At 40.1% G+C, this 22,720-nt stretch overlaps 1 long non-coding RNA gene across 2 annotated transcripts in view; it reads right to left on the bottom strand.

The window, feature by feature from the left end:
- LOC130707244 (uncharacterized) overlaps window positions 1–22,720 on the bottom strand; it is a 259,676-nt gene that overhangs the window by 55,170 nt on the left and 181,786 nt on the right. For both annotated transcript variants that reach the window (XR_009007144.1, XR_009007143.1), the window contains exon 3: window positions 15,012–15,165. This is a non-coding gene — a long non-coding RNA (uncharacterized LOC130707244). The remainder of the gene's footprint in view (window positions 1–15,011; window positions 15,166–22,720) is intronic.

The raw sequence follows: 22,720 nt of genomic DNA, 5'->3' as shown, positions 1-22,720 counted from the left end.
GCAGGAGCAAGAGGCAAAATATTGAACAACTAATGTGGCTAGAGCACTAGCCACTCAGACCAGGCACTGTCTGTAAATAACCCATAAACTGTACCTGTGCATCCTGGATCAGCCCTGCTATAGTGCACGGTAAGGAGTTCGAATTTTATAATAATTGTGATAGAAAGCTACACTAGTGACTCCTATCAGTCTATTAAGACAAAAAGTGACATGATTTATTTTATGTTTTCAAAAAGACCATCTTAGCTGCTAAGCAGAGAATAGATTTCACGGCAGGGCAGCATAGGAGGAGGCAGGGACACTGGTAGGAGGCTGAAGAAATCTATGTGCAAGATGCTGGTGACCTGAACTACAGTCACAGCATTGGAGACAAATCAAAGTGACTACAATACATTCTACAGGTGGAGGGCAACTGAGGAATCACGGATTATAACTAAGTTTGGGCTTAACAATTGAGTGAATGGTGCTCATTTATAAAGATGGGAAAGATCAGATTTCAGAAGGAAAATCAAAAAAATTTTTTTAGGTATGCTAAAGTTTCAGATGCCAATGAAACATCTAAATGAAACTGTCCAACAGGTACCAGCACCAGCTGGGAACTTGAGTCTAGAGGTCTGAATAAATTTGATAATCACCAGCATATACAATATAGAAACAACTGATACCCAGAAGTATATGCTTACATAGGTAATCAACACAGGAGAGGCCACCAACCATTTAAATCAGTGTATCTGCTCATTTTCTAAAGATTGACTTGTATATTTCATGGCCTGTCTCCCATAACCTTCAATTTCTTCCCTACATTTTACAAAGATTAGCCTCATTTAATTTCAATTAACAGACCAACCTTTGTACTTTGTTTTTTACTGAAAAATCTTGAGCAAATACTCCTGTGCACTTTCCAAGGATCTCCTGATAATGCAAAATTGAATGCAAATCTGTTAGGGACTGGGATGGGGACAGGGGCATGGAAAGAAACTCATAGTTGCGTGGGTAACAATATGATTCCTTACTCTTAGTCCCAGACAGCCCAGGACCCCACAATTAAATACCGTCTGTTTTTAAAATATTCAATGCATTTTGTCATCATTTCATTTACTATTATTAAATTCTCATTGGTCTTGGAGGACATGTGTTACTCCATTAGATTCAAACCTAGTTTTAACAGGTGTCAGTATATACTACTGTTAATAATAAAGGAAATCTTATATTTAAATAACACACTGTGGTTTTCAAAGCACTTCCTATGCTAAGATTTTATTTTTACCACAACTTTATGACATAGAAAAGGTAGATATTTGTACACCAATTTTAAAATAAGGAAACTGTTGTTCAGTTAGATTAAATAATTTGCCCTTTGTCCTACAGTTGGTAAATGTTAGGAAAAGTATTGGAACACTAGTATAAGACAACTTTAATTCAGTACTGAGAGAGTAGAAAGTGTTCTGCCAATGCATTTATGACAGTGTAACTCACAATATATGACACCAAAAGTGAACTCTTGACTTTTTCCTGAAGATGGTATGAGCTGGTCCTCAACCCAGGCATATTTTCCTATGTTCCTTCTCTGTAATCTAATTTTCTATGCTTGATAAAATTTGTGTGTCTGCCTTCCATGTTCAACATGCTATCCTTCTGTCTGCTTTCTTGGCTTGTCTTTATCCTAGCTGTTAACATCTTCCTGAGACTGCCTTGTTGGCATCTTAACTTTTCCCTGATTACTGCAATCTTATTATGACCAAAACAGTGGTACAGACTATAAAAATTGAATTATATTTTCTCCTTTTCCATGCTTAGTGAGTTTACTCTACCTTTGCTCTCCATTATTAATAAAGTCTCCCATTTTCCTAACCTAAATGTCTCATTCTGCACTGACAAAATGTTTTCTTTACTGATCTTACAACTAATATATGATATTGTGGAAAATGACATAAAAGAACAAAGAAAGAAAATATAAATTACCAACATTCCCACTAATCAAATATCAGTAAAATATGATTGCTTGATTACTTTTGCTGTCTTTTGAATGCTTGTTAACATTTTAAATTTATTCTTGTTTATAGTAAAGGGATTCAAGTCTATGAATTTTACTCAAAGTACAACTTTGGCCACATTCCATAACCTTGGAGGAAAGTGGCCACATTCCATAACCTTGGAGGAAAGTGGTAAAAATGAACTCAGAGAGGCAACATGGCAGAATGTGTAGGGCCTTGTAGGCCATTCTGAAAACTTTAGCTTTTACTGAAATGAAATAGTCACTGGAGAGTTTTAGGCAAAGCAGTAGCATAATTTAACTAAAAGGCTCAACTGCATTGCAAAGTGAAAAGTGCCTATTTAGGAATGTGAGCAATGCCACAGAAGTACAAAGAAGCCTAAGAAAATTAATATGCAATTTAGCCTTCCTGTCTGTAGGTAATGAGCCCTGTGATTTAACAGAGACATGTTTTATTCTCCATAACTGCAATAACCGAATAAACATTTAAGTAAATATTAGTTATTACATTTTCATATGATCCTAGTGTTTTATATCCATAAAGTATAGACTACTGAATCTTACATAATGAGTACCTAATAAATAAATACCTGTTGGTTTAAAAAGAAAGAAGAAAGAACGGGAAGGAGAGGGATGGATAGAGAGGAAGAAAGAAGGAGAGAGGGGACAGGAAAATCATTTAGTACACCTGCTTCTACAAATAAGGAAATACTTATACTGCTTAGGACAAATACATAGGCTAATACATCTACTAACTAATCTCAAATTTGAGAGAATATAAAATATGATGATGAGCCTATAATTTAAAAACAAAGAACAGAGAAATGTTTTATTTCTTAAAACTGCTCTTAAAAACTGAGCTTGTAAGTGTCAGTTCTTATCTGTATAACGTTTGTTTGCCCTGCCTTTCTCACTAGTGTAGATTAAACAAAATACTTACATAGTTACATGAGCCCCTACCCCCTCACATACACACACGGAGAAGGACAAATTCCTGTGAGAAACTAAGATGGTGCAAAAAGATGCACACAGAGCTGGCTTTCTTCCCTAAGTGAATGCAGAACAACAAATAAAATGCTAATTTGCACATCTGGGCTTGGTTTTGTTATTAGTGTTTGAAACAATTTCATTTTTTATATTGATGATTGTTTAAAGGATTTAGTGTGTATTAAAGAGAGCTATTTGATGCATTTACAAAATGAAATAAGATCTGCTTCTCTATAACTGTGTTTAGCAGCTCAAGATATGATGGGAAGTGGATTGGCATGTAAATTTGCTCTCCCCATGTGAAGCAAACCTACTTCTAGCACAAGTGGCTTCTAAGTCTTCATGATCTAAAACCACAAAACGAGAACAGAGATACTTGAACTGAGGTTACAGCAGGAAAGTACTTTTGTGTGAATCCCCAATTATCTTTTTGTAATGGCTTGCACATCAAATGTATCCCATCTATATGTCAAAGTTTTCATTTTCTAATACAAAATCCACCCAGAGCCTCAATACCAAGCTGTGTTCTCGGAGCCTTTCCTGTCAATGCCAGATAACAGATCTAGCAGTAACAATTCATCTGACAGTTTTGTGATGAACATGTGAGGAACAATTGGATACAGGATAGCTCTGCCATCACTGCGTTATCATTCTTGCAATTCTAACCATAAAATCCATGTTTTGTGGATTAAGTAGGCGTTTATGATTAAATGTCTGGGCCACAGCTTTATTTGTGACTTCTTTCTTTCTTTCCACGTATAAGACTGACTTGATTAGTAAGTCTCAGGAAGGCACAATATAATTTACTGTATCATATAATGCACATTTACAAGAGAATATAAATTACTGAATTTGTTGTAGACTAGAGTGATGTTACATTTTTCATTTCCTTAAATTCAATTATCTTCAGCTGGCCAAATTTATCCTGATTATACCCTGGATAGACCATATGCACTTCTGATTGCCCGTATACCTCCCTGAATTTTCACTCTGGATACCAACAAAAGATAACATTCATTTTAGTCTCTGACGTGGAAGCATTTTAAATTTTTATAAATATAGATTAAATAAAAAACTTGCCACTTCTCTAAAAGGGTAAGCTAAATCATCTTTTTTTCCATAATGAGAGTTCTCATGGGGAACATCACAAAGGGTCAAGGTGTGGGAATTAATTGGCTGCTGTATTATGGCGGATTGGTTAGCAGAGTGTCCTTACAACCAAAAAGACCTGAAGAACTGAACAACTCAGAAGGACCCACATACTTATCATAATTGGCTTTCTCCATGAAAAGAAACTTACAGTAAATTTTAAATTGTATCAAAGATAAAATTAAAAAAATATGAAAGGTGCTAAGGATAAGAATGCTTGCCAAGTGTGGGTGTAGGCACGATGCTGTTTGGCACCATCAAGGCCCCAGGCTGGGGAGACGAGGAACTTGGCCTCTGTGACTGTAAGAAACGCAAAGCTCTCCCAGGAGATAAGCCCTCTGATGCCATTGGAGTCACTCCCAAAAAAGAAAGCCCCATGAGGAAGGGACCTTGTCTATCTTGTTCACTGCCAGAATACATTAGTGTGACCAGCTTTCTAAAACACAGATTTCAAAATATTAAATTATTATTTCTCACTAGTCCATATACAGCTACAGTTGTGCATGCCCCCAAATGGTCTCCTACCACCCCAGCCCCTTTTTGGTCCTGGATGCTTCAGAGAGGCATCGCCTGGCAGAGAAGAGCACCCCAGGATGCTGATTTATCACCATCAGTGTCTATTCCGCTGGCCGCTTGCTCTAGACCACCCCGCACCCACTGTTCTGAGGGTCTCCAGTGTACAGACAGTGTCTGCCACACATGAACTGCTCAGCAAGCTCTTCTGAGTAAACTGATGAATAAGGACCCATTTACTTTCCGTATTTTGTGTTTTTTAGTTATGCATTTCCCCAGAAACATTACCTGTTTGCTAGTTCAACCCAACGAATACCAAATATCTGCATGGCTATTATCCACATTTCCAATGCCATCCATCCAGACAAACCCTGACTGAGCATCTACTATGTGGCAGAAAGCCTTCTGGATCCTGGACTGACCCTCCAGGAGCCTGAGGGAGATGGAGATAGGTTTGGACTTCTTTCCAAAAGCACAGATCCCATAAATAATTAGCAAATAAGAGAGAAAATGAGATGCCCAAGAGATTAAAATGGCTCATAAGTGTGCTACTATTCTTCAGGCTCCACTTGACTTCTTTTTGGCTTTAGTCATAGGGTCTAAAAGTTATTTTTATGACCAGCTATAGACATAAAAATAGGCACAACTATATGACAGGTGAGGTTACATAAGCTTGAGGAGACCTCTAGACATACATGTAGAATCCAAACCCAAAAGAACCTGTACTCATTGCCTACCTACTATGTGCCAAGCACCGTGCTAAGACATATATACAGTCTTTCATTCAGCGTCCAAAACCATCCCATGAGCAAATTCTAGTCTTTACCCCATTTTATACGTGGCATAACTAAGTTGTGGGAGCCTAAATAATTTGTCCAAAGGTACACAGCTGATAAGTGGCAAGGACAAAACGTAATCTCCTTTCTTTCTGCCTCTGGAGTTCGGGTGATAAGCACTGCACCATCTACTTTGTAAAGATGTAAATCTAGTACACCAGGCTTCTCTGATATTATAAATTCTATGCTAGAATATCCAATATTTAAACTAGAGCAGTCTTTACACTTTGTTGGCCACTTTAATTTTCTTCCAAGCTTATGAATTGGTACAAGTTGCTATGGCAACACTCTCCAGGCTTTTCCTCCTGCTCTTTGTTCATCGTGCTCTTCTCTCTGACTCCTTCATCCAGTCTGGTGTGGCTCCCATAAGTGACTGAACCCGCCGTGGCAAAATGGCTCGGGTCTCCCCGGTCACATTTCAAGTGGACATGGATTTGCTTGGTGAACCTCCTCCCTTCACCCACTCAGAGCCTTGCTCTTCCCCTTGTTCTCCTGATGACCCTGACTACTGGTCTGATGCATATTATTGTGTCCATATATTGACCCTGCTTATGACTAGAGCTTGACTCAAAATATATTCTTTCTATATCTCTGAAAATGATCTCTCTCTCAACTTTCCAGAAGGTTATATTTATGTGTCTCTACTTTGACTCTGAATATTCATGGACAAACTTCAGAGGGGATTGAGATATTCTCTTTCTTGTCTTTCCAACATCCAAAATACCTAAAGACTTTTTTTTTTTTTAAACCACACTCAATTATAAGTCAAGATGGGACTATGTACCACATATCTTGTATCCTTCAGAGTACCCATTCTAGCATTTTGCACCTAGTAAGTACATAAACAAGTTAATAAATAAATGAATGGATAGTTGGCTGGTAGATGAATAGACTAGAGAAGAGCTAGTATAGTGCATAGGTGAAGGAGAATCTAATTTAAGAGGTACCATTTGTATTTCTTTCCTACTATACAGAGTATCTAAGAAATATTTGTTTATTAAGATTACCAGCATTACTTGGAGTTACTTATTTGGTTTACAGTATTGTTAATATATTAGCTACAATTTGTAAGACACCTACTATGTATCAGACACTAACCTGGGTACTCTATATAATTTTTAATTAAATAGCCCCCAAAACATGGAAGGTAAGTGTTAGTATCCCCTTTTTATGGGTGTGAAAAGGTAGGTTAGGCAGGTCGGTTAAGTAACTGTGGATGATCTCTTAGGAAATAAGAAGGAGAGATGGATTTGATCCAATGTCCGTTTAATTCCAAAAGCAGGACTTCACTTTCTCCTATACCACACTGCCTCATTATTGAGGGAGTCTTATAAAAATATTCCTCTTAAAACTTGCAGGTGTTTTCAGGAGATGAAGAATTAGCATGTTGTCTTTAATCCATTACCACAAACTAGCTGACAAGACCATCAAGCTATCTCCTAGCAGAAAGAACAACCTTGTATAAATAGAACTCAGGATGGGTTAACTTTGATGGAAGAAAAGGAAGTTTAAGAAGATTCAAATATGCATCTTCCCAGATTAACAGGGGGATAAGTCTGTAATTCAATGCCCTACACGACCGAGGAGTAAGATAAGGACACTTAATGACCAGAAGAGACATAGAACCAGAAGCCAAAAGAAGGAACTAATAGAGAACAGGGTGGGAGAGAAGGGATGGGTGCTGAAAACAAGATTTTCTACTTCACAAGAGAGAAGGGGTAATTTCCCAGTTCTATTCTTTTTCTCATCTCTGGCTCTGATTATAGGGATGGTGCTATTACTACAAAAGACAAAAGGGTAGGGCAGGATAAGAGAAGTAGAAGAGTTTCACAATGAAATAATATCACCACTTAAAGGTACCTAATGATGGATGAGGGCATCATAAATTCAAATCAAGCCACAGATTTACTTTAAAAACTAAAAGCATGCCCAGTCTGAATTAGGAGATAAAGGAAATGTAACCATCTATAGGCATCAAAAAGTAAGGTTATTTTGTGGTCAATAGTACTTTTAGATTTGAGTCCATTGATAGAAAAAAATTTAAATGGAAATGACAGTCCGGTGCAAAAGTAGGCTCTAGGCTAAGGGCCATATTCCCACTTCAGGTCCCAGGATCAGTATAAAGAGCCATCTAAGCGTAAGGGCTGGTATGTCTTTAGCTGAAGCATTTATTGCAAAAGGGAGTACTTGGCCTCTCTTTCTCTCTGCTTACAGAAAACATCCTTAAGGCAGAACATTTCCATCTTAGGTGGTTAGAAAAGCTTAAGAAGTTTAAACACGCAACTTTCTCTGATATGAATTTAGGAATGTGCCCCAAAGTTGCTCTCAGGGAGTGGTCTTTCCATTTTTGTAAAAATCTTGCTCTTCTTTTTGATTATTCTCTTGAACTATGTCCACGCATGAATAAAAGTCCTTTTAATGGTAGACACAGATAACCACTCAAACCAGGGCTAGCAAATGCTATTACTCCAGCCTGATGCCCTCAGATCCTTTTGGCCATTTCTATGCCCCTTTTGTGCTGGCTTTGTTGTCTATTGCTTTCTGTGGCCATTGTTCTTTCAAGGACTCCCTCCAGCTACTGAGCTGTGCTCTCAGGGAGCTGGACATGCCTGGGAGTTTGCTTCCCTTTGAGCCCTGAGCCAATGACTGATGGTGTGGGGCAATGAAAGACCAGCTTTATGGCCTCAGGTCAAGAGAGCACTGAGGCTGAAGCTACCTTCCATAGACTGCCTGAAATCACAACTTACTCTCCTCTTCTCTTATAGTGCTTTCTCCACTTTTTTCCAGCTTCTCTTGGGAGTACTTCCTTAGTCAATTACTTGCACATAAATCCTCACCTCAGAGTCAGCCTCCAGGGAACCTGACCTAAGACACCAGCCCAAATAAAAAATGGCCGGAGTGGCTTGGGTAACACTGCAAGAGGCGATCACAGACACACATACAAGGCACAGCACCGTCTTGGGAACTGGAGCTCAAGAGCATTTGGGTCCTAGTGCTTCTCTCCCCATTGCACCTCCATGCCACTCACACATTTGTATCGTGTGTGTGTGTGTGTGTGTGTGTGTGTGTGTGTGTGTGTGTTTCTCGCAGCACCTTCCCCAGTCCCCTCACTGTAGACAGCCTTCTCAAACTTCCGGCAGGCATGCCCAAGGACACAGGTCAGAGGTAGAAGACTGGTCACCCTCGCGTACACTTTCATCAGAGGTGCATACACACACACACACACACACACACACAAAACCTGTAAGTTGTAAAGTGCACAAGTGAATTAAACTGAAGGGGAGAAGAAAAAAGGTTTATAAAATACAGATACATTGGCATATTACTGTAAATATTTTATATGTGAAAATACACTAGCGATTATATAATATGGAAAATGTTCATGAGAACAGAACATTAGAACAATTTACTACTTTTATTAGCCTTTCACATAGGTAGAGCTACCTTGTATTCTAGAAGAGATGAATGAGAAAAAATATGTCTTGTTTAAAAAAGTGTTTGTGTGAAGGGGAAGTGAGTGAGAGGGTTAATGTGAATTGTGGCTTTCTCTTTCCACATTAAAGAGTATGAGTGCATATTCACATGTTCCTTGGGCCTGTCTTATGTTTTATGATGTAGGTAATTATTGAGAAAATTCAGAACCCTGACTCCAAATCCTCCCCTCTTCTCTTCTTCCAGAAGATGTGACACACTGACCAATAGTCACATCTAGTTTTGGCCCATAGTAATTCCACAACCCAATATATGCCCACATATGCACATATAAACAAAACATGTAAACACAATCAAAACAAACATTTTGTGAAATAATACTTAATCTTCCTACCTCTGATGCACTCTGTTTTCCTTTGTTTTGGTATAATTGAGTCTATTTCATTTTTTAAAATGCTAGCAGCAAGCAACTAAATCGATTTCAGGGACCATTAATGGGTTGCAACTAGTGCCTTGGGACATTAAGGGCCTGCATCTAAATGCTAATATTACTAGAAGCATTGCCCCTATAAGTCATTATCACCCACTAACACCTTGCTGTGCATCAGCTCATTATTCGTGTAAGAAACGTGTTTTGAGCGCCTGCTCCATGCAGGTTTTTTTGCTGAGAGCCAAGAAAGACACAAGCATAAAAAAGCACCCATCTTCACCTTTAAAAGCTCACCAGCAGGGTCCGATAGGTAGGTAGGTAGGTAGGTAGGTAGGTAGATAGATAGATAGATAGATAGATAGATAGGTAGATAGATAGATAGATGGTAGTTTTCCCAGGAGCACCAGGAAAGAGAAAGAACCGTGTAGAAAGTTGCATGGCACGAGCTACAATCATAGTCACACCCCAGCAGTGGTCCACAGCTGTCCCTACTGGCACTCCAAGATGCACTGTATACGCCAGCACCCCTAGCCAGCCATCAACCCCAACTGCCGGCCATCACTGCCATGTTGCCCTGGGACAGTCTATGTGGTGGCCACAGTGGCCCTCCCCAGTCCCAGATAGAATCTCCTATCACTGGTTCCCTGAGGCACCAGCTCTTGAATAACAGTCTGCAGTGATTGTGTCTGACTGTTTGAACTTGGGCCATGTGCCTATGCATGGTGACTTACAGCTGAGATTCTAGAGTCAGATTCCTTGGGGTCAAACCTTGGCTTGTCCAATTACTTGCTGTGTGACCATGAGCAAGTTACCTTCTCTCTGTGTGCTCCAGTTTCCTCAACTGTATCAACTGGGCCTTGGACTGGGGAAGCCTGGCTGCCAGAAATCTCTGTGAGGAAAACTTCAGGGGAAAAGCAGAGTGGAGAGAGGAGAAGGCATGAATGCCAGACACTTCCTCACTTGACAATTTTGTGATGGACTACTCCTGTTTTTCCCCACCTTAAGATAATATGACATTCTAGGGCAGTACTCTTCAAATACTTTTGCCCAAATAGCCCCTAAAAGAATTCTGCAAACTATCTACATCCCGCAGATTTTTAAGTTAACATCTAGAATTTTTATCATACATTTAAAGAGTTGAAAATGTTGTGATTTCTGGCATACAGTATACATATATAGCTCCAGACCTTTTCACAGTCCCTGCTCTCCATCCCATTCTGGGCTTCATTCCTTCTGAGCCCTGACCTCCAAGAGCAGGGATCTAATTATTCGAATTATCTTTTAAACGTTTCTTCTTCTGTTCCCCTAAATTTGTCTTCAGGCAATCGTCCAGCAATTGTAAAAGCTCCATGAAATGACTAAAACAGAGCACAGATGAGACATGACAAACCGCTGTGGAGACGCACTTTGAGTGAGCAATGCTGAAGTCACCCTGAATAGCTCTGCAGGTCTCAGGAGCACAGAGAGGCAAGAGCATCAAGGCCTATGGCCCTCAATGGCCTGTCTTATGCTCTGATTGAGCAAGAGCACTGGAGGGGAGGGAGGGTGTGAAACAAAATATAAGACAACCAATGCAATACTAGACCATTTCATACACAGCTCAAAACTTCCCTTTAGATGTTAGACCCCCATAAGTATTGCCGGTCAGGGTTCTTAGCCTCCTTAATCAATAGGAACTGATCAGAGGCCAGACAAGAAATTCAGGCAAGGCTTTTTTGGGTCCCCTGCTGCAGCAGTGGGGAGCGAGAATAAACAACAGGTTCCCTTGCTTGTTGGCTCCTTAGGGGGGGCGAGCTTGTTCCTTATATGGGGTGAGGGTAGGGGTGTGTCCAGGGGTGGGGCTGGAGGGGTGGCTTAGGTGTTTTGCCCACCCCTCTGGTGGTGTTGTGTGCTGGGGGCATGCTCAGTACCCTGCTTTTGCTCCTGACACCCTGCTTTTGCTCTGGGCTCTTCAAAAGTGGCAGTTGGGTTATTTTGGTCTCTTTGTATCTTTTGTCCAGAATTTGCCCCAACTGCACATGCACCTAGTTATTTTTAGTCACATACAGTTTCTTTGTATTTTGTTGCTTGAGGAGAGGTGTGTCCAGGTGCAAGCATTGCAGCACTGCAGCAAAGGGTCCCAGGTCCCAGCCTGTCTCATAAGGACAAATGACAAATTTACTCTATCTGTTACTAACACCAAATGAGAAGAAACAGTCCCCTATACCCCACCCCCAATGACAGAATGATTCCCTGGTAAGTGGTGACTTTAATTTAATCTCTAACCCCTCTCTTCCACCAACACTGAATATTATTAAACATGTAGTATGAAATTGTCTTTTCTGAATTTTTTACACCTTTTAACTAGAATGAGTATTATATCAAGAGCTACTGAGGGGCTGCCTGGACTTGATCTTCTGTCGAAAGCGTAAGCCTTTATATTCTGCAAAGGAGGTGACGTTGCCCTGTTCACATGGTATGGTGATTGGAAGACCATCATGGAAGGAGGTCAAGGATCCAAAGCTAGCTACCTGTTTTTGCCAACCCAGTAGCCGTTTCCCTCTCTTCCTTGCAAAGGGAACTCTAATTTGCTTCAGTGTCCGCCTCAGGACAAACGTCCTGATCCCTAGCTCGGGAATACATCCTGATTTACGTAGGTCACTCATGGCAATCCCACTCCTCTTGCCTGTCATTAGTTTAGAGGATGTGAGACAGTTCTGGTCAGGGAGTCAAGACAGGAAACCATTGAGAGCTTCCAAGAAAGGTTTTCTTACATGTCACAAGGAAGACACAAACCATTTTTCCTGCTGGATATTGTGATGGGGCATGGTAGTCAGTACTTGTACAGTCATTTGGCAACTATGTGGGGAGCTAACTGGAGCACAAAGCCAAGGCACCAAGCATGACAGAACAGAAGGTGGAAAGAATTCAGATCCTTGACAACGTCACAAAGATGCTGAACTAAATTAATTCAGGCACTGACCTATCTTGCCCCTTCTCATGTCCTTATTATTTCAACCTTCTGTAGTGGCTTTAAAATATGCCACAATTCTCTGATCCTCTTCCTTAAAAGAGATGAAATCTAAATCTCCCCCGAGTATGAGTTAGACATAGTGAGTCACTTCTAACAAATAGAATAAGGCAGAAGTGACTAACTTCAGAGACTAGGTCTTGGAAGGTGCCAAGGCTTCCTCTTCACTCTCTCTCAGATCACTCATAGTAGGTGAAGCTAGCTGTCGGGTCATGAGGACACCCAAGCAGCCTAAGGAGAGGCCCACGTGGTGAGGAACTGAGGTCACTTTCAGACAAAGGTACATTAATTGATAAAATGTTCTAAAAGACTGTATCCTAGAGCCAGAGAATTAGAGGGCCTTCCAGGGGTCCTCTGGTTCATTTTCCTCTTTCTTTAAAAGAGCATATAATGCTCTCTGAGACAAAAAGAAGTCACTCTCATAAGGCCTTCCATAAAAGGAGATGAAAGTTGTTCTAGGGCTTTACTTTCAACAACCATCTGGTGAGAGGCCAAAATCCTCTGGTTATGATTAAACCAATTGCATCTTGAATCCTTGGAATTGAGTAGTGCTTCCCAAAATTTCTTACAGGAAAAGTATCCTGAATAATATTAACAGATATTCTACCAAAAAAGGGGTGGGTAGAGATTTAAAACATACACAGAGCATATTGAAGACTTTGGAGAATTCTTTCTGTAAAGAAATCTGCTTAACTTTTGTTTAACTCAGAATTTCTCAAATTTAGGGTGACTATGGATAGTCCTCTGATGCTCCTTTCTCCCAACAAAAATACCTATGGTAATTTCTTGGGACATAAATGTTCTTTAGGACACAGAGAAACATGAGTGTGGATGAAAAAGTGCTCATGACAATACACTGAATGAATGTATTAACATGAATGATCAAAATAATTCAACTCTATACTCAAAATACCATAGCCATCCTACGGAGATACAGTCACCTCCATTATCTGAGTAATTCAAAGTGTCTAAGTTTAGACTTGTATTTCAAGTCAGAAATGGCACAAGAATTAGCAATGTGCAATGTGCAAAATAGGACTCATGCACATTTACTCAAAAAGATTAGCATTTTTCTCCCAAAATCCAAACTTTCAGATTTTCTTCTTTTCCATTAAACAATAAAATTTTTGCTCCCTCCTTTAAAATTTCTTATTTTAATATTTCAGGAGAATTTTTCCTCTCAAATGTTTGTCAAAGGAAAAGAACTTCTTACAGAGATTGCTAAAATATCCATTTCTGGTGTATAAAACCCCAAATTCACATGCCAATGCCTGCGAAAATGTCAAATCATTCACTAACAAGGCAGCCAGTATTGCCAAGGAAGCCAAGCCCTGTTGACTGGCAGTGTCAGTCCCTGGATTCTATCCTGTTAAGCCCCAAAGCCAAGTGAACAAAGCCCCACACTCCTGAGTGAATAGGAATATCACTCACAGCAGTCAATTAGGACTTGCTCTAACCAGACAAGGTCCCATAAGGTAAATGGTTCTGTCCTGGGGCTAGGCCAAATCTGACTTCTCCTAATTATAACTTTGAATTTCTTTGCCATTTAAAATAAAATCATCAACCCTTTAAGACTCAGCAGAGATGGGATCTATGGAAATGAATATATGCAAGCAGGTATATGAGAAACCCCACTTTCCCCCTCCATCCCCATGGCTCTCCATCTTTGATTCCTGTAGCTGCCACCATGCCTACCACCCAGGAAGGGAGACCATTTCTTTTTAACTCTGGTTCAAGGGAGGACATGAATGCTTTTCCTTAGTTTCCTCAGTACAAATGAGATATACTGTCATTTAGGAAGAAGACCCCCAAAGAAAAGAAACAGAGTAATTACAGAGCAATCTTTGAGTGGTCAATTTTCAAAAGGACGTGATTCTGATGCTACAACTATACTGTGGTCCTAATGGCTGGTAAATCTGTTCGGACATTTTCCTGGTTTCTTCTATTAGCTAACCCATTAACTGGTTAACCCATTGCCTATAATCCTTTATTGAGAGAGGGTATTACCATCTGGGTCAAGGATGGAATGACTACCTTCTTTCTCACCCATCCCCATAACCCCCAATACGCTAAGTTCCATTTTTTCTCTGATATGAGAGATTCCTCATCTATAGCTTTCCTAACTTCCCATATCCAATTGGTCAGCCAACCTATGAAGGGCACTGCTCAGTCCCAGAATTTCTAAGAGCTTAAGGACACCTCCACCACTTGTTTTTGCCTTGCTTGAGGGAAAGATGGACATCACACCACATGGGAAACTGCATTCCTAAACAGAAACCACAGCTACTAATCTAGAAGCTAGGGAGATCTTAGATGGTCTCAGAAACCAGAGAGGGTCCATGGAGTGGAGCCACACAGAACCTAAAAAGACCTAGGCTTCCTTAGCCTGTTTTCCCCCTGGAGCCAGACATAAGCACCTCAGAGACTCCTCACTGACTCTCAGGAGGAGGAAGCCGTGGCTGTAGTTCCATGTTGGGACCCAGCCCACATTGCCTAATGCCTTAAGCAGTAGGCTCAGTATCTGTTATGTGAGGATAAACAGAGGTTTATCCTAGGTGAGAAGTGTTGCCAACACAGGTGGCCGAGCAAGGACAGAGAACTTCCTGGGGGAACAAGCAGCAACCCCCAGATGAGGGAGACAGTAACTTCAGCCAGACTTACCTACACAACTTTGGAGAGGCTGGAGAATATATCACCCACACGGCCAGATGCTTCTTGGCCTGTGGGAGCTACTGTCCTTGAGGAACGCATACATTCAGGATGCGGCCCCAAACCATGGTGAGGTGGGTGGGTAGGAGGGGCATGACAGGGCTGCCTAGAAAAGAAAGAGTACTTTTTGTAGGATTTTTTCTGGTAGTTCTCTACTTCCTCACCCATATTCCTTGTCTGTGATACAAAGCCCTTCACAAACTGATCCTTACACTCCTCTCCCAGGTCTATTGCTCTATAAGAGGGTTATCAGATGGGTCACCAGACTACTGAATACTACTGGAAAGACATTTCACAAACCAAAAACACCCGAATCTACACTGTGTGAAGTTATCGTCAATAACTGTGCCCTATTTTTATTTTATTTTATAATAGATTATGTACCTTTTAGTTCAATTTTTAAAATTAATTTTAACATCCAGACAAGTGAAATTTGAACTTTAAATTTTTTAAAGTTCACTTCCTCCTTGAGAAAGAACAGAATGATGCAATGGCTAAGTGTATGGGCTCTGTAAGCACATGGCCTTCTTTGAGTCTTAAATCTGATACTTATAATTTGTATGATTTCTAGAGCAAGTTACCTAACCTATGCCTGCCTCATTTCTCTCATCTACAAACTGGGGATGATATGATTTCTGACCTCAAATGCCTATTGTAAGGTTTAATATGCCTTCATATGTATAAAGCACTTGAAACAGAATTTAGGTCTTAAAAAGCCTTCTGGGAATACTAGCTACCCTTATCATTGTTCCTGATTGGAGGCTCAGTCTACCACAGTCATCAGTTCAGAGGTCATCCATAAACTCTAACAATACTCTCAGAATCTTCTGGCAAAGCAATTAAGACAGATGATGAAGTCTCTATACAAAATATGAAGAAGTAGTTTCTTTATTGGGAAAAAAAAGAATATATCCCTGCTGCCAGGGTTACACTGAAAGAGCAGCCTGGATCAGTCCATCTCTATAGAGACCCTAATCTTACTGTCTTATTCAAAATGTATTTGGGATAGAATCTCAGATGGATTTTTTTTTTTTTTTTTTTTTGGTCTATAGTACCTAGAAACTACCTCTATTGTTCTTGGTCTTCCTTCCTTTTCTCCCACTCTCCTCACAAATACTTTCATTCTTGGCGAAGAGTCCAAGGATCCTCACATCCTCCAGCATGCAACATCCTCCAGGCTAGCAAACCAACCAAGTTCCTTATCAAGACTGATGACTTCTCACGGTAAACATCTGATGCATTAGGTAGGCTAGAGGGGCAGAGATTCTGGCAATGTCCCCTTTGGAATGGTGGGTCAGAAAAATATAAAGAGCTTTCATGTCTTCCAGAGACATGAACATCATAAGCAGAGTACCAGTTTCCTTTTAAAGATATTTTAGAGCAATCAGCATTTTCCCCAGATGATAGAGTGGATCCTCATTATTTGTGGATTCCATACTTGTGAATTTGCCTACTTGCTCAAAGTTATTTGTAACCCCCAAACCTTATTCACAGCACTTTTTCAGTCATTAGTGGGCATGCATGGAGTACAAAAATTTTGAGTTGCCCCATGTGCAAGTTCCCAGCTGAGGTCAAACAAGGCAATATTCTGCCTTCTTATTTCAGCTCTCATACTATAAACAAGCTTCCTTTTCACAATCTAGTTAGTACATGTTTTTTGCATTTTTGTGCTTTTTGTTGGTGATGTCGCTCCTTAAAATGTTTCCCAACTGTAGTGCTGAACTGCCGTCTAGTGTTCCTGAGTGCAAGAAGGCTACCTTAGGGAGAAAATACATGTTAGACAAGCTTCCTTCAGGCACGAGTTATAGTGTTGTTGGCCATGAGTTCAAAGTTACTGAATCAACAATACATTAAATAAGGTGTCTTCAAACAGAAACACACGTAAAACAAGGTTATGTATTGATCAGTTGACAAAAATGCTGTGACCAGAGGTTTGCAGGAGCTTAACCCTGTACTTCCCCCAGGGGCAATGGTCCAGTAGTCATTAATTCAGTGTTTGTGGCAACTTTGTAGAACATAACTGCAACAAATAATGAGAATCAACTGTATATCCAAATCTGAATTAATTCTTTCCAAGAAGAATTGTCATTGTTAGCCACTCTCCAAGCATAGTGCACTAGGTTGTCAAAACAAAACTAGTCTTTCAAGGTAAATTTACTTATTACATAAATTGAAAAACTGAATTAAGGTATCCAGCCTGTTGTTATAAAGATGTCTAATCCACCTTATGTGAAAAAGGACTCTGAGATAGCAAAGACAAAATTTAGTTTAAGGACAGGGATAAAACATAAAAATCATTATTGAAGTACTATTCCCTCCCTTTTCCACCTACTGATTTAAATGTCACCCCTCTACCCTATCACCCACCAGATAGTTGCCCTGTAGCTGTAGCTTGCATGAGGCTATACTGGCAAGGGGATCAGAGCGTCTATTTGTCTATCTCCCTATGCTCCAGGCCCAGAGGAAAATAACTCAGTATTCACATATCTCCCTTCTCTTACAACTTATAGAAGCCTTAGAGGAGACGGCAAAAGCAGGCATGGTTTTCTCTATCACTCACCACCACCTACTCCATCCCAGTGGGGAAGGAGGGGAGTCAGAGTTACAGGGATGGGCCCTGGCCCTGAGATAGAGAGACACAGGTGACCCACTGCAAAGATTGGGATCACCCAAGACCACCCTCACTTCTGACACCTAATGCAAGGTTGGGGGCCCTCAAGCCCAACTCTGGCATCACCTACAAGTTTCAATTTCCCCAAGAACACCCTCAGGTTGAGTAATTCACTAGATTAAAAAGCAGCAAAGGGAAGAGGCACATAGGGCCCCAAAAGTGTTCCAGGTATGAGCTTCCAGTGGTCTTCTCCCAGTGGAGTCATGCAAACAGTGCTTATTTCTCCCAGAAAAGATGTATGACAATACACAGAGTACAGAGTACTGCTAACCACAGAAGCTCACCCTAGTCTTGGCGACCAGAGTTTTTTTTTTTTTTTAAACATCTTTATTGAAGTATAATTGCCTTACAATGGTGTGTTAGCTTCTGCTTTATAACAAAGTGAATCAGTTATACATATACAATATGTTCCCATATCTCTTCCATCTTGCATCTCCCTCCCTCCCACCCTCCCTATCCCACCCCTCTAGGTGATCACAAAGCACCGAGCTGATCTCCCTGTGCTATGCGGCTGCTTCCCACTAGCTATCTATTTTACATTTGGTAGTGTATATATGTCCATGACACTCTCTTACCCTGTCACATCTCACCCCACCCCCTCCCCATATCCTCAAGTCCATTCTCTAGTAGGTCTGTGTCTTTATTCCCGTCTTGCCACTAGGTTCTTCATGGCCTTTTTTTTTTTTTTTTCCCTTAGATTCCGTATATATGTGTTAGCATACTGTATTTGTTTTTCTCTTTCTGACTTACTTCACTCTGTATGACAGACTCTAACTCCATCCACCTCATTACAAATACCTCCATTTCATTTCTTTTTATGGCTGAGTAATATTCCATTGTATATATGTGCCACATCTTCTTTATCCATTCATCTGTCGATGGACATTTAGGTTGCTTCCATGTCCTGGCTATTGTAAATAGAGCTGCAATGAACATTTTGGTACATGACTCTTTTTGAACTATGGTTTTCTCAGGGTATATGCCCAGTAGTGCGACCAGAGTTTTTATTGGGGCTCAGTCATGTAGCTATGGTAGACAACCATATTGTGTGACCCAGGGATCCCAACATAAATCACATTGTCACCACAGATTATCTGCCATCACTCGAGGCCCCCAGGTGAACAGAGACACTTTTATCAGGAAGGACATTCCAAGGGCTAAAATTTACTTCCCAGGAGTCAGGAGCAAAAACCAAACCTCTCTTTGGCAAGGTAAATCCTTTGCTACACATCTGGTTAGAGATTTCTGCCCATTCTTCTGTGCATGTGACAAAAACAGCTGCTCCTCCTTTCCACAAGCCCAAGAGCCACTATGTTTTGACTGATGCAGAAGGATCTCTGCCTGGTGAACCTAGGGCCGGTGAGATGCAGAGGAGTGAAGGCATGAATCTCACAGACCAGCGGAAGGAGATGGAATGGTGTACTAATTTACTGTTACTGCTGTGACAGATTAACACAAATTTAGTGGCTAAAAACTACACAAAAATATTCTCTTGGAGTTCTGGAGGTCAGAAGTCAAAAACAGTTTCACTGGGCTAAAGTCAAGGAAGCTGTAGGGCTGTTCTTTCTGAATGTCCTGAAAGGAGGCTCCATTTCCGTGCTTTCTTCAGCTTCTAGTGTCACCTGGAATCTTTCGCTTGCATTCCCTTCCTCCAGCTTCAGAGCACATCACTCCCTTCTCTGTTTCTATCATCACATCGCCTTCTCCTGTGACCCTGACTCTTCCTGAGTCCCTGGTATAAGGACCCTCATCCAGGGTAACCTTCCGTCTCAGGATCCTGAACTTAATCACATCTGCCAAGCCTCTTTTGCTATATAAAGCAACATTCACAGCATGCAAGGATTCGACATTGACACAGTTGGGGGTCCGTTATTCAGTCTAACTCAGATGGGCTGTATGCCTAAAGAGTCATAGGTGCCATAAACAAATAATGTATTTTATCTTCCTTTTATCTCATCCATAGTAAGAGATTTGCTATGAACAGCAGATATTTATTTCTCAGAAACATGTATGATATGGAGAAAATTTTTTTAATTTCCTTAATAGAAAAAAAAAATCCCTCTCTAAAGAGACATGCATTATGTAGCATAAATGTTTTGACAACCTGGAATGTCAGTTGGCTTCAAAGAGTGAAAGGGCTAGGATAACATAAAATTAAGTAGCTCTGCATAAAAAAGAGCTCATGGAGAGGAATTAGAAGCTACTTTGGATGGGGGAGGGGAGGGATCATGAGTGGAGAAGACAAAATGATTAATGAGAATTTGCTGAGTGGTGTGTGCTGTAAAACTTCTCCCCCGTTTTCCATGAAATCTTCAGTAAAATCCATAATGTGCATTGATATTTTAAGAAATAGGTTTCTTTTTTGGGTATGAAACACACTCTGATTCCTGATTCAAGGACGCTGCTGGGGAAAACCAGAGGATGCAGAGAATGACGACGGGATCCCAGCAACCTCTGGGTTACAATGAATAAATGGACATCAAACTTTTCTTTCCTAAAACAATTGCAAAACTGTGAAGGAGGAAATCAATGAAAATCATCTGGGAATTACAGTCATATTTTCTGGTAGTTTAATTATCTTGTTATAATCTGCAGTTAATACCTGGAGTGAAAGCTCAACATCATACCCTTTTGCATTAGTCTTCTAGTGTGGCTATAACAAAGTACCACAGACTGTGTGGCTTAAACAACTAAAAATGTGTTGTCTCACAGTTCTGGAAGCTAGAAGTCCAAGATCAAGGTGTTGGCAGGATTGGTTTCTTCTGAGGCCTCTCTCCTTGGCTTGGCGATGACTGTCTTTCTCCCTGAGTCTTCACGTGGTCTTCCCTCTGTGTGTGTCTGTGTCCTAACCTCTTCTTTTAAGACACAAATCTATTGGATTAGGAACTACCCTAATAAACTCATTTTACCTTAATTACCTCTTTAAAGACCCTATCTCCAAGTACAGTCACATTCTGAGATACTAGGGTTTAGAATGTCAACATAGGAATGTCGGGGGGTGGGGGGTGGGGGGAGGGGAGGGGGGAGCCCACAGTGAACACAATTCAGCCAAACACTTCTACAATTAACAAATGCAAGGCTGGTATTAGCATTTTAAGACAGGATGTTAGAATGGGCTAAACTGATAGCTAAAAGCCTTAGTGCTTCTGGCCCAGAGCATGGCATACATGTCTTAGAGCTGATTTAAGAGGTTGACTTGACAGAATCAAAAAAACGGAATGTAAATCTCTAAATATGTATATGTATAACTGATTCACTTTATTATAAAGTAGAAACTAACACACCATTGTAAAGCAATTATACTCTAATAAAGATGTTAAAAAAAAAAATCTCTAAATTGTGTTATTCTCTACAAGGTTTCTACCCTAATTAGTTATGTCTTCTTTTTTGAACATATTTAACTTTTATATCAATACAAAATATTTAATTTGCATTTTAACACCATGTGGGGACTCTGGATTTGGTTCTTGGTACAGTCAATCCAACATTTTGTAGGAGAGCAAAACTAATTTTCTTTTTTTTTTTTTCTTTGCTTCTGTGATAAGAGTACCTGTCTCAGGGATCAATTCCATAAGGCACTATCTTGTCTTATCCTTACAAAAATAACTATATTAATTTAGCCTCACAAAAGACATTTTTCTCTATTTTCTTATGGTAATTATTTTAGGAAAAACTACCAGTATTTAATAGCTATTTGTTAATAAAATTTTAACCTGATGCTTACCATATAAAATGTTTAATATCATTTAACATTTTTATTGAGAATGACACCAAATAACACTAAAATCAAAATGATTCATATCTGCTTCAATTGTGGGCATTCTGAATTTTCTCACTTTAAAAAGTCTCATGAGATTTGCATTCCCATCTGATTAATGAGAATCATGGTCACATGTGATACAGTCATTGCTCAGATCCCTGGTGCAGGTTAAAAACAGTCTCTAAAATAGGCTCTGTTGCTTTTCCTGGTGTCTCGGCTCTATTACACTACATCTGCAACACTGCAGGTGTCTTTTATTCATTGCAAAGCAGTTTGTGCTATCAAATAACAACAGCAAGTGTGCACCAAGATAAAAAATCAGAGATAGGTTACAAAATAATTGCAAAGAAATATGAAACGATATATAAGTTGATATTCCTATTTAAAGACTTCTAAAACACTACTTTAAAAAAATAGCTTTAGATTATGGTACTAAAGAAGCCTTGGAAATAGATTTTTGCACTCCAGATTTGGTTCAAAACAAGAGAGAGAGAGAAATATTTTACTATGAGTACTCATATAATTAAGAGGCTGTACAGAGAAGAGGTCAAGCACATGGACTCAGGAATCAGAATGCCTGGGGTCAAATCTTGCATTCACCCTTTAGTAAAAGGAAATGCTAGGCAAGTTACCGGAACTCTTTGTTTCTCAGTTTCCTCAACGGTAAAATGTGGACAAATGTAGAGCTTTGTAGGGCTGTGGTGAGACTGAGTCAGTTAAAGCACTAAGAACAACACCTGGGACTAGGCAGCACTCAGTAATGGGGCTAAAATATTATCTTCTCCTCCTCCTTCTCTCCTTTGATCTCACTCCCATCTCATCACTGCTCTCTCATGTCCTCCTTTTTTCCTTTTTCCCCACCTTCAGCTTTCTACACAGCTTTGACAATTGGCTCTCCTTTTGCATCTCCACTCTGTCCCCTGGTGAATTCAATAACACATTAATAAAGCACCCTGCTATTACTCTTCAATAATAATAATAATAATAGCTAACATTTTTTGAGCTTTCACTATGTTCCTGTTATGCATCCTTTTGTGAAGTATATACCCCACTGTCCTAAATCAGTGTCCTCCCTGAACCCATGTGGGAACATACTGTCCTAATTTTCCTTGCTTCTTCTTCCTCTCTCTTAAACACTGGGTTCCCTTGGCATTCTTTCCCAGTCCCTTCTCTGTACACTTTCCTTTGGGTGGTGAAGATCACATATCTTCAGTCACCAACTATATGCTG

The sequence above is a fragment of the Balaenoptera acutorostrata genome, chromosome 2, assembly GCF_949987535.1.
Source record: "Balaenoptera acutorostrata chromosome 2, mBalAcu1.1, whole genome shotgun sequence".
NCBI lineage: Eukaryota > Metazoa > Chordata > Mammalia > Artiodactyla > Balaenopteridae > Balaenoptera > Balaenoptera acutorostrata.
This window is presented reverse-complemented; position numbering and strand designations above follow the sequence as displayed.